At 44.6% G+C, this 10360-nt stretch overlaps 1 long non-coding RNA gene across 1 annotated transcript; it reads left to right on the forward strand.

The window, feature by feature from the left end:
* Positions 1 to 3062: 3062 nt before the first annotated feature.
* On the forward strand, positions 3063 to 9342 carry LOC148683641 (uncharacterized). The gene is made up of 3 exons (XR_015946842.1): positions 3063 to 3188; positions 6775 to 6942; positions 9028 to 9342. It is a non-coding gene; the product is annotated as an uncharacterized LOC148683641 (long non-coding RNA).
* The last annotated feature ends 1018 nt before the right edge of the window (positions 9343 to 10360 follow it).

Consider the following 10360-nt stretch of genomic DNA (forward strand, 5'->3'; position numbering starts at 1 on the left):
TACGCCAAGGGAAGGGCAAAGGGAGAGGTGGAAAAGGCCAAGAATGCCGGAGTCAAGAGTTTTGTTTCATTTTAAAACAGGCATTTAAGCACACCAATGGAAGGAGTTAGATCAGGGGTAGCCATCGTGGTGCCCTGCAGATGTTGCTGGACTACAACTCCCATCATCTGGCCATGCTGGCTGTGGCTGATGGGAGTTGGAGTCCAGCAACATCTGGAGGGCACCACGCTGGCTATCTCTGAATGAGATGGATGTTAGGAGCCGAAGATAGCCGAAGAGCTATCTTGCGCAAGGGTCTTGCTTTTCTACAATTGCTATTCCCAATTTGCTCATTACAGGTACATTGGACAGAGTGAGGAGGCTGCTCCCCCTTAGCTCCAGTGCAGTGCTAGGAAATGTGGAGAGCAAAGTTTTGTCACCATACAGGATTAAAGGTCTGCAGTTAAGGGCCCATCACTCAGGGCTGGGGCAGAGCATCTGTTTTGCACACAGGAGGTACCAGGTTCAACACACACACACACCCAGCATACCCTCTCTGTATCCCCGGAGAGCCTCTGCCAGCCAGTGTAGGTAATACTGAGCTAGAATGGGTCAATAGTCTATCTCAGCATAAGGCAGCTTCCTATGTTCGTAAAACGGGTTGGCTATTTTCTTTCCCCAAAAAGTCAAGAGATATGCAATTCTCTCAGGGTTGCACAAGGTACTATGCAGCATTTATTCTTACAGCCTTTATTTCCAAGTCTCACATCCTGCCATTTCATGGGGGCACCAGAAACAAACGGAGTGGAAGCGCAAAAGGGGCGAGGTGAATCTCTGAGGTAAGGGTCACCACTGTCCCACAGCGCATTTCACAAGAACACTCCCACCCTAAACATACTATTTAGCCTGCTTTGAAATTAAACCCTACTGATTATTAAATGAAGCATAGGATTGCATGTGTAAGATTATTCGCCTTATACAGTGGCATCTCGGTTTCGAGTGTCTCGGAAGCCGAAGGTTTCGGTTTTCGGACGCCGAAAACCCGGACATAAATGCTTCTGTTTTTGAATGCGCCTTGGAAGTCGAACAGCTTCCGCTGTGTTTTTGTGCCTCGGTTGTCGAACATTTCAGAAGTTGAATGGTCTTCCAGAATGGATTACATTCGACAACTGAGGTACCACTGTATTTTTTTTATTTCCAGTTAATAATGCTGTTACGATTTGTACATGAAAAGTGCCTTACCTTATGGCGGATAAGACATTCAATGTCTGCTGGCCCAAATGGTGGTTTTCTGCCTCCACTGTTTGAGGCAGTTCTGCCTCTGAATGCTTGTTGTTGGGAAGAGTAAAGTGGTACCTCGGGTTACAAATGCTTCGGGTTACAGACGCTTCAGGTTCAGACTCCACTAACCCGGAAGTAGTACCTCGGGTTAAGAACTTTACCTCAGGATGAGAACAGAAATCGCGCGGCGGCAGTGGGAGGCCCCATTAGCTGAAGTGGTACCTCAGGTTAAGAACAGTTTCAGGTTAAAAACGGACCTCCGGAACAAATTAAGTTCTTAACCAGAGGTACTGCTGAGCTCAGGTGCTGCTTGAGGGCTTCACATTGGGGTATCTGGTTGGCCACTGTGAGAACAGGATGCTGGACTGATCCACCTTGTATTTCTCCTTGTATTTGGGGCAGGGGCTTGTGAGTGGGCCCTTGTATTTCTATGTTGATGGGTGTCTAGCAATAGCTACTCATAAGCCACTTGTACAAGGTGGTACGTCTTCTTCTTCTTCTTCTTCTTCTTCTTCTTCTTCTTCTTCTTCTTCTTCTTCTTCTTCTTCTTCTTCTTCTTCTTCTTTTCTTCTTCTTCTTCTTCTTCTTCTTCTTCTTCTTCTTCTTCTTCTTCTTCTTCTTCTTCTTCTTCTTCTCCTCACTCGTAGCCGATGTACGATGGTCTTCCATAAACATGGCTTTAACAATGAGTCCGTAAATGACTGTGGAGGCCAATTCTGCATCCACATGTCCTTCCACAGTGAGGACATAGGTTTCCGGGCGGGAGTTGGTCAAGGTGAGGGTTTGCTAAGTGTGCCTCCCTCTTAGCACGTTTCTCCCTTTCATCCTGAAGTTTGAGCGTCTTCAAAGCCCATGACCCCTTTGGTAAAGGCTGTTCTCCAATTAGAGCACTCGCAGGCCAGTGTTTCCAAGTTGTCAGTGTTTATACTACATTTCTTAAGATTTGCCTTGAGAGAGTATCTGAACCTCTTTTGTTGACCACCAGCATTATGCTTTCCATTTTAAAGTTTGGAATAGAGTAGTTGCTTTGGAAGACGATAATCAGGCATCCACACAACATGACCAGTCCAATGAACTGGGACCACCTATCCCTGACCTGCTGCTACCTTCTCAGGCTTAGCCAATGGTACAGACAACAGAAGAATGCACCAAGAGTCGAATGGCCCAGGAACAACTTTGCAGAAAAAGTGGATATTCAAATAGTGGGGAAGGAATTGCCTTGAATGATAGACAGACAGAGGCTGTTCCAGGCACCAAGAGTATAGCAGCCCAGAGGCCAAGAGTGGGAGCAAACGTCAGGATAACAGCTTAATCTTCATGTGGTAGCTTTCCAACCCAGTCCTTGAGAAAGACTTATCCTGAATCCACACTCCTTTGCACAACAAAACATCCATCCTGGTCAGGCTGGAAGCAGGAGACCAGGTGCAGAAAACATCTGCTTTCCTTAGGGCAGTCAGAGTGAGAGCAGGTAAACACCTGGCCTCATACCTGTGTGATAGATTTTTGTTCAGCTTCCTAAAGCAAGTCAAGGGAGCTGGCAAAGACATTAAAAACCTCTGGTGGTCACTTGCGAAACCCACTCACTTTAAGCCAGGCCAGCAAACACTTTAAGACCAGCCAAAAAGTCCCCGTTTTCTGAAATTAACCCTCACCTCAGCCAGGGAGGAGAGAAAATATAGAACTTTTGATGTGGGCTTGAGCTGTTCATAACAAGGTATGTGATTCCACTGGAAGAAGTGAGAAACTTCACACAGAGCTGTCTTCTGTTGTTGTTGTTGTTGTTGTTGTTGTTGCTGCTGCTGCTGCTGCTCCTGTTTGTGCCTCCTTGGCTCAGCATCCTGTGCAAAGCAACCACCCACACCATCCTAAATCTACTGCTAGGCCCACTCACAAGCCCCTGCCCCAAACTCTGAGAGCAGCAGTACTAGGTAAGTAGCACCCTTTGCCTTTTTATTGTCAATATTAGACAGCTGACATATGACAGCAATCAAAATAGAACAGGACTCGTACAATAACTTAGCAAATATTTATATTGTTGTGAGTTTGGGGTGGGAGGTTAGTCTGTATACCATAATGCCTGAGTCCCTTCTAATTCCCGGAGTCCTGGATCCAGCAAGGGTTAAAATCTAACGGGGAGGACTCAATTGTTGAAGTAGCCATGTCAGCTTTTGGGCAAGTTAATGGGCCTAAGTGTGGTCCTTAATATAACCCCTCCATCGCTGGTAGTAAGAAAGACAAAAGCCAGTGTCTGAGAGAGAGCTGGAGTAGAATAATGCAGAAACTAGAGAGTGAGATGTGTTTGAGCCCAAGGCTGTGCTATGAAAGAAGCAAGATGTTCTGGGGTGGTGAGCCCCTCCATCATAGGCTCAGGTTGTACATATGTGTAAATAAACTATATATCATAAAGACACACAGTCTCTGCTGTTCCTCATTCCAAGGAATCTAACCCTGGGTTAGAGCCTGGAAGCTCTTGAATCTCACACCCCTCAGAGATTGGGGTGCCATGCAGCACTATTAACTTCATTCCACTAAAACAGAAAAGGCCTAACTTTAGTTTTTTAGACTTGGATAGCTCTGTTGGTTAGAGCATTGTGCTGATTATGCCAAGGTTGCAGGTTTGATCCCCATATGGAACAACTGAATATTCCTACATTGCAGGGGTTTGGATTAGATGATCCTCAGGGTCCCTTCCAACCCTCCAATTCTATGATTCTATTATTCTATCCTGAAATATGAATGACTACCGGTAGTTTTGTGGTCCAGGCTGAGAAACACTTGCCTTTTCCAAATGTGAAAAACCACCTCTTTTTTTGCAACAGTTCAATCCAGCCCTGCAGTTAATCCTGGTATGCCTGTGTGTCTTTTACACCATGATTTATACCCAATACATTCTACAGATTGCATGGCCTGGCTGAGCATCCAGGCATTTCTGATGTGTGAACTGCTTGGGACCTAGTTGACACTTTGATGTAAGAAGGGATCTGTTTGGAAATGAAGACAAAGATCAGAGCCAAATCTACAGAATACTTCCCCCTCCCCCAAAATCACGATGGCACATTGCTGCTGCTTTCTTACTGCCGTTAACGGTCATCAAAAAAGAGCAGGTGAAATTGCATAAAACTGCCATTAAAAAAGCAAAGGAGGAGATATGTAGCTTAACTGCAATGTTGCAAAACACAACTTTTAAGTCATTGAGAGAGGCTTCCCTGCTAGTGCAACATATTTTTACCGAATGACAGAACTCTTTCAAGGCATGGCACTCAATAATTTAGGACCAGACTGTGGCTAGTCCTGTCTGGACAGGTATGTGCTGAGAGAGAGGGCATAAGGAACACAAGCAAGGTCCACTTTCCATAGCCATCAGCAAGTATAGAGAGGACAGAAGATGCTTATCAAAGCAAAATCGTTAAAGCCTGGCAACTACAAAATGTAGTTTTGAAAAGTTTTATGCTTCCTAAGTAGGCAACAGGAACCAGAGTATTGGAGGCTATGTGGGCAAATTACTTGGAGGTGCAGTCATTTGGAGCTTGTAGAATTCTCAGTTTCTCTAGCTATGAGAATTGTATGCCATCCAGTAAGAAAAAGCCCAATATCAAACAAAAAATTACAACAAAAAACAAATCGGCAGCAAAGAGAAGACAAATCTAACAAGCTCAAAGCAGTATTAAAAGTTTACTAAACTTCAATAATGTCAACAGATGTACAGTGGTACCTCGGAAGTTGAATGGAATCCATTCCGGAAGTCCGTTTGACTTCCAAAATGTTCAGAAACCAAGGTGCGGCTTCCGATTGGCTGCAGGAAGCTCCTGCAGCCAATTGGAAGCCACGGAAGCCGCATTGGACATTCGGGTTCCAAAGAATGTTTGCAAACCAGAACACTCACTTCTGGATTTGCGGTGTTCAGGAGCCAAAATGTTTGACTTGCAAGGCGTTCAGGATCCAAGGTACGACTGTATACTGTATATAGATCATTCAAATAGGTTTAAAAGTATCGGGAAAATAAATACATATTCATCTGGTGCCTGACTGACAAAAGCAGGAGCCACCAACCTTTTGGTGGGGTCACGGAAACATATGCAAACTGGAGAAACTGTTATGGGCACCAAGGATGCATCACAGCCACACAGCGGTGTGGTATGAGTTGCTGGCACACAGGGCAAGTGGGCATTTGTGCTGGATGGGGTGGGGCAGCGCCAACCCTTGACACCCAAACTGGAGTGACACCACCCACACCAGAGCAAAGCAGGGCTGTGTTGAGCCACCTGCTCGCCCTCACGGGGGGGGGGGGGAGCCCAGCTAGTCAATGTGGCTGTTGGCGGGCGGAGAAGAGCAGCGGGCTGCACTGGACTGTGGTTGCCTGCATGGAGCCGCCTGGTTCATACCACCTCAAAAATGGTGCGTCTGGGGCCACGGCCCCCTGGCACCCCCCACCATGCTCCTGCAGCCACATAAACACCTCACTCCTACCCCCGCCAGCAATTATGTTTGACAAAGGTGGTTTTTGGCAAACCTTCCCTCCCCAGTTCAAATCTCCAGGAAGGCCACCCCCTCCTGGCACCCCCCACCATGCTCCTGCAGCCACATAAACACCTCACTCCTACCCCCGCCAGCAATTATGTTTGACAAAGGTGTTTTTTGGCAAACCTTCCCTCCCCAGTTCAAATCTCCAGGAAGGCCACCCCCTCCGCACAGCACCCAAGCTTGTATCTAATGCAGTGCTAACTAAGCAACTCATTCTGAACACCGGTTGTTGGAGATTATGAGCCAGGGAGGTGATCGTGCTCATGTTCCACTTGCAGGCTTCTTACAGGCAACTGGCTGGCTTTGTGGAGAACAAAATGGTGGACTAAATGGACCTTTGGTCTCATCCAACACAACCCCTTTTTTGTGGTGCTAAATGGCATGCAATCTGCTCATGTCCCGGCTGTGAGCCTCGAAGGCCGCTCCCTGCAAGGCCCTTTCCACCTGGCCTAGGGGGCAGGGCCCACACTCCCCAGCTCTACCAAATAGGCTCCTGGTGAGACCAGAGGGACATTGCTATGCCTGACAACAAACCCTAACTATTAGATTCTTTTGCCTCATCTTTTTGTGCCTGCCAAACAGCCATGCCATGCCATGCTTATGATAATATTTTAATCTTTCATGCTGTTTCAAATGTGTATTTTATATCTGACTTCATTTAGCTATGTTTTTATTCCCTTTTTGAAATGTTTAATAATTTTTTTGGTTAACTTTGTTTTAAATATGTATTCTGTAGTTGACCTCCTTTGTAATGTTTTATTTTGAAATCTTTAAGATAATATTTTAGTTTTCTGTTAATTATGTTGCTTTCACTGCATACTCTATATTTTACTTTCTTCAGAAAGGTTTGATTCTGGATTGTTTCAGTGATGTTTTAATATGCTGTAAACCGCTTTGAGATTTTTCTTAAAAATATAAAGCGGTACAGAAATGAAATCAGTAATAATAATAATAATAATAATGTGCTACCTTACTGTTTATGTTCATGCACAGGTACACAGACACACACATTTCCGTGCAGAGATTTAACTTCTTGAGGCCTGGAGTAAAGAGTTGAAACCCGAAGAATGGCAATGTACAAAGCCATCTACTTGGCTGCAGGAGGTTTCTGGGCAGGGTTTATGAATTCCACCGCTTTGCAGAAAAAGAAGGCACGAAAAGGTCTGGAAATTCCACCTGGATGCTATCAGTCTTGTCCAAGTAAACAAGACTGACATTAGTGCTAGCCTTCTGGTTGGTACAGGTTAGGAAGGGTCACAGAGAGAAAATGATGACTCAACTTGCCTCTGGGTACACATGCTCTGGAATCTGTCACACAAGAGCAGACACCAATGTAGATTTCAGCAAGAAGGCCTTTTTTTTTGTTCCTGAGATTTAAAACGTATATAATTAAGTGCTGCATGCAAAACTAGGGAATATCACATTAGAACAGGCATCCCCAAACTGCGGCCCTCCAGATGTTTTGGCCTACAACTCCCATGATCCCTAGCTAACAGGACCAGTGATTGGGGAAGATGGGAATTGTAGTCCAAAACATCTGGAGGGCCGAAGTTTGGGGATGCCTGCATTAGAAACAAATAAGGTTGGGTGAATATATATGCACAGGCCCGTGCGCGCGCGCACACACACTACGTCACGCATTTAAAAACCCCAAAAACGATCCCTTAAAAATGGTAACAATTAAAACAGCCCAGTCACAAATGCAATACAAAGGCAATCAATTTGGGCAGTATTTGTACACACCAGAGAACACCTATCCAGAAGTAGACACTGAATGTGTGCAGAGCAATAGTAGCACTGCAAATGTGACACCAGTCCTGCCTGACCCCAACTCCATGCATTAATTGCAAACAGGACATTCAAAAGCCTACCCACCTGCTGATTATGCAGGACATGGGTGGCGCTGTGGTCTAAACCACTGAGCCTCTGGGGCTTGCCAATCGGAAGGTCGGCGGTTCGAATCCCCGCGACGGGGTGAGCTCCCGTTGCTCTGTTCCAGCTCCTGCCAACCTAGCAGTTCAAATGCACACCAGTGCAAGTAGATATATAGGCACCGCTGTGGCAGGAAGGTAAACGGCGTTTCCATGCGCTCTGGCACTCGTCACGGTCCTCCATGCACCAGAAGCGGTTTAGTCGTGCTGGCTGCATGACCCGGAAAACTGTCGGTGGACAAACGCCAGCTCCCTCGACCTGAAAAGCAAAATGAGCGCTGCAACCCCATAGTTGCCTTCGACTGGACTTAACCATCCAGGGGTACTTTACCTTTACCTTACCTACAGGAACCCCAGTTGTGTACACATGTGGAGGTGCTTCCACACAGCCTTCTGCTTTCAGTTGTCTGGTGGGGCCATCACAACATGGGGCTGTATTCAACAAACCTTTACTCAGAGTAGAACCCACCAGGCCCAGTAATTTTTATGGGTCTTCTCTGGATAAAAATTTAGCTGAGCACAACCCATGGGGTGGGGGTGGGGGCTACACGTAGGAGGCCCCTTCTTAACAGGACCTGACTATAAGGTGATTTAATAGTCACCCCCTCTGCTCAGACTGTCTGGGAACTGTAGTTATTTGAGGGTGAGTGAAGATATGTTATAGGGAAAGTTTCACCCTTGTCAAATTAAAATTCCCAGTATTTTTTGTTGTTGTTGTTGGGGGGATTAAAATGGGCATAAGATTAAGCTAAATTTGCAGTTCAAAGGAAGGAGGGATAATCTGTCTACAGATTACTGCCTTAAAACACAGCTAGGCTGTTCTTTTTCTCAGCTCTGATCAAAACTGGTTTTATGGGGAACGGCATCAAGATGCATTAAGAAATGACAAGATAGAATCCGGATAGAAATGAATTGTGGCTAGTGTTGTGTTTTCATTCTTTCCCCAACCAACAGTGACAACACACTAGGTGCATTGATCTGAAAATTTCTTAATCACCAGCCATGAGAATTAGCCTTCTTTTTGTATGCTTTTACAAAATGCACATTTTGTACTGATTTTTGTATGTAATTCCACCTACAATATGCATTTTTATAATGCTTTTGCATGTCTTTGAACCGAGAACTGTTATTTGAAAAATATAAAAACTGGAGGATAGGCGTGGTCCAATCTGCATATTAGTCTGGGAAGTCTGAATCAAGTCAATTCATTTTAAAATGTGGACTGATGGAAGTACTCAAGCATCTATAGTGTAAAGGCAACTTTGCAATAACAAAGCTGGTTTAACAATAATTTAATAATTTCTTTCCTTTTCAGAATGAGCAAGCTTTTTCCAAATGAACCATGAAACAAATGTGGCAACAAAATGGAAATTATTGCATATTGCTTAGAGAACTCGGCTTTGCTGTCTACAAAAGAGAAAACACTTTCCATTTTCTCCAAGTTTAATGACAATCTGCACCATTGCACCTTCTTCCCTCACCTAAATTTGCTTTGGGCTCAATCTCTAAATGCACAATTTTCAGGTTTCCCAAGAAGAATGTGAGAATGTGAATTTGGTCTAAAATGATGAACCTTCACACAAAGCAGCTTTTAAAAAGAGGAAATCAATAACAATCTCCTGGTAATATATTTCTTTTCTTTTTTCTTAGAAAGTGCCAGCCTTCAGAGCTGTAAGATATGTTTTGATTTTGGCTGCCCCTCCTGCTTTTTTTAGTAGTTCAAGATATTTAAGAAAGATACAAAGAATCACGAGATGCCTGAAGTTGCAAGAAAATCTTGCTAAAGTCTCCAATTCTCCCCTTCCCAACACACACACACACACCCTGTGCCAGCTCTTTTCAGTGAGGCTGCTGATGTCAAAATCATACCATTCCCCCTTATGTCAGAAAGACTGATGATCATAAAAGCACTTAAAGAAAACCACACAAAATATCCTAGTGCCTGAGATATGAATCCTCCTTTGATTTAGAACCATTCTGCTCAACAGTTTTGCTCTAGAACAGGAGAAACTGGTTCATCATGGACGGTCACACTGAAAATACGTAAATCAAGACCCAGAGGGCCGGAGTGAGCACACAATCTTTTCAATCTGCCAAATTGCCGATATTATGCCGATGGCATAATATTTCCGCTAGTGTAACTGATATCAAGATATCAGCAGGAACAATGTTGTGTTTGTTCTAGTGATGATGAGATAAGATTAAGGAGATAGCAAAAACTAAATGGGTTTTTTTAAAATCCAACACCGAGCTCCTCCATATACTGGTGCGTAGTTGAGGTGGTTTCTTTTTCGTGTACTTGGCAAGATGTCATTGATGCAATAATATTGCCTTAGTGGGTTTATACGGGACCATCCACGCATTATTCTGCTTTCTTAGTTGCTCTGTATAGCTATCCCAGTGTTATCACATACTTGCTGTTTGGGAGGGGGGCACTGTCTCAGCACAATGCAACATAAATGGGACAAACTCCTCCCTGCCCTGCCTTGCCCTGCCAGAACATTTGTTGCATAAATGTTACCGGATTTGAGCAGGAGGTTATGGGGCATGCATGATTGGAAAGGAATCAGTAGGTCCAGCCTGAAAGATTTGCAGATATGCACTGTGGGATTGCACATAACCTACCGGAATACCATAATGCAATCACT

This window comes from Zootoca vivipara, chromosome 13 (assembly GCF_965207765.1).
Source record: "Zootoca vivipara chromosome 13, rZooViv2.hap1.1, whole genome shotgun sequence".
Taxonomy (NCBI): domain Eukaryota; kingdom Metazoa; phylum Chordata; class Lepidosauria; order Squamata; family Lacertidae; genus Zootoca; species Zootoca vivipara.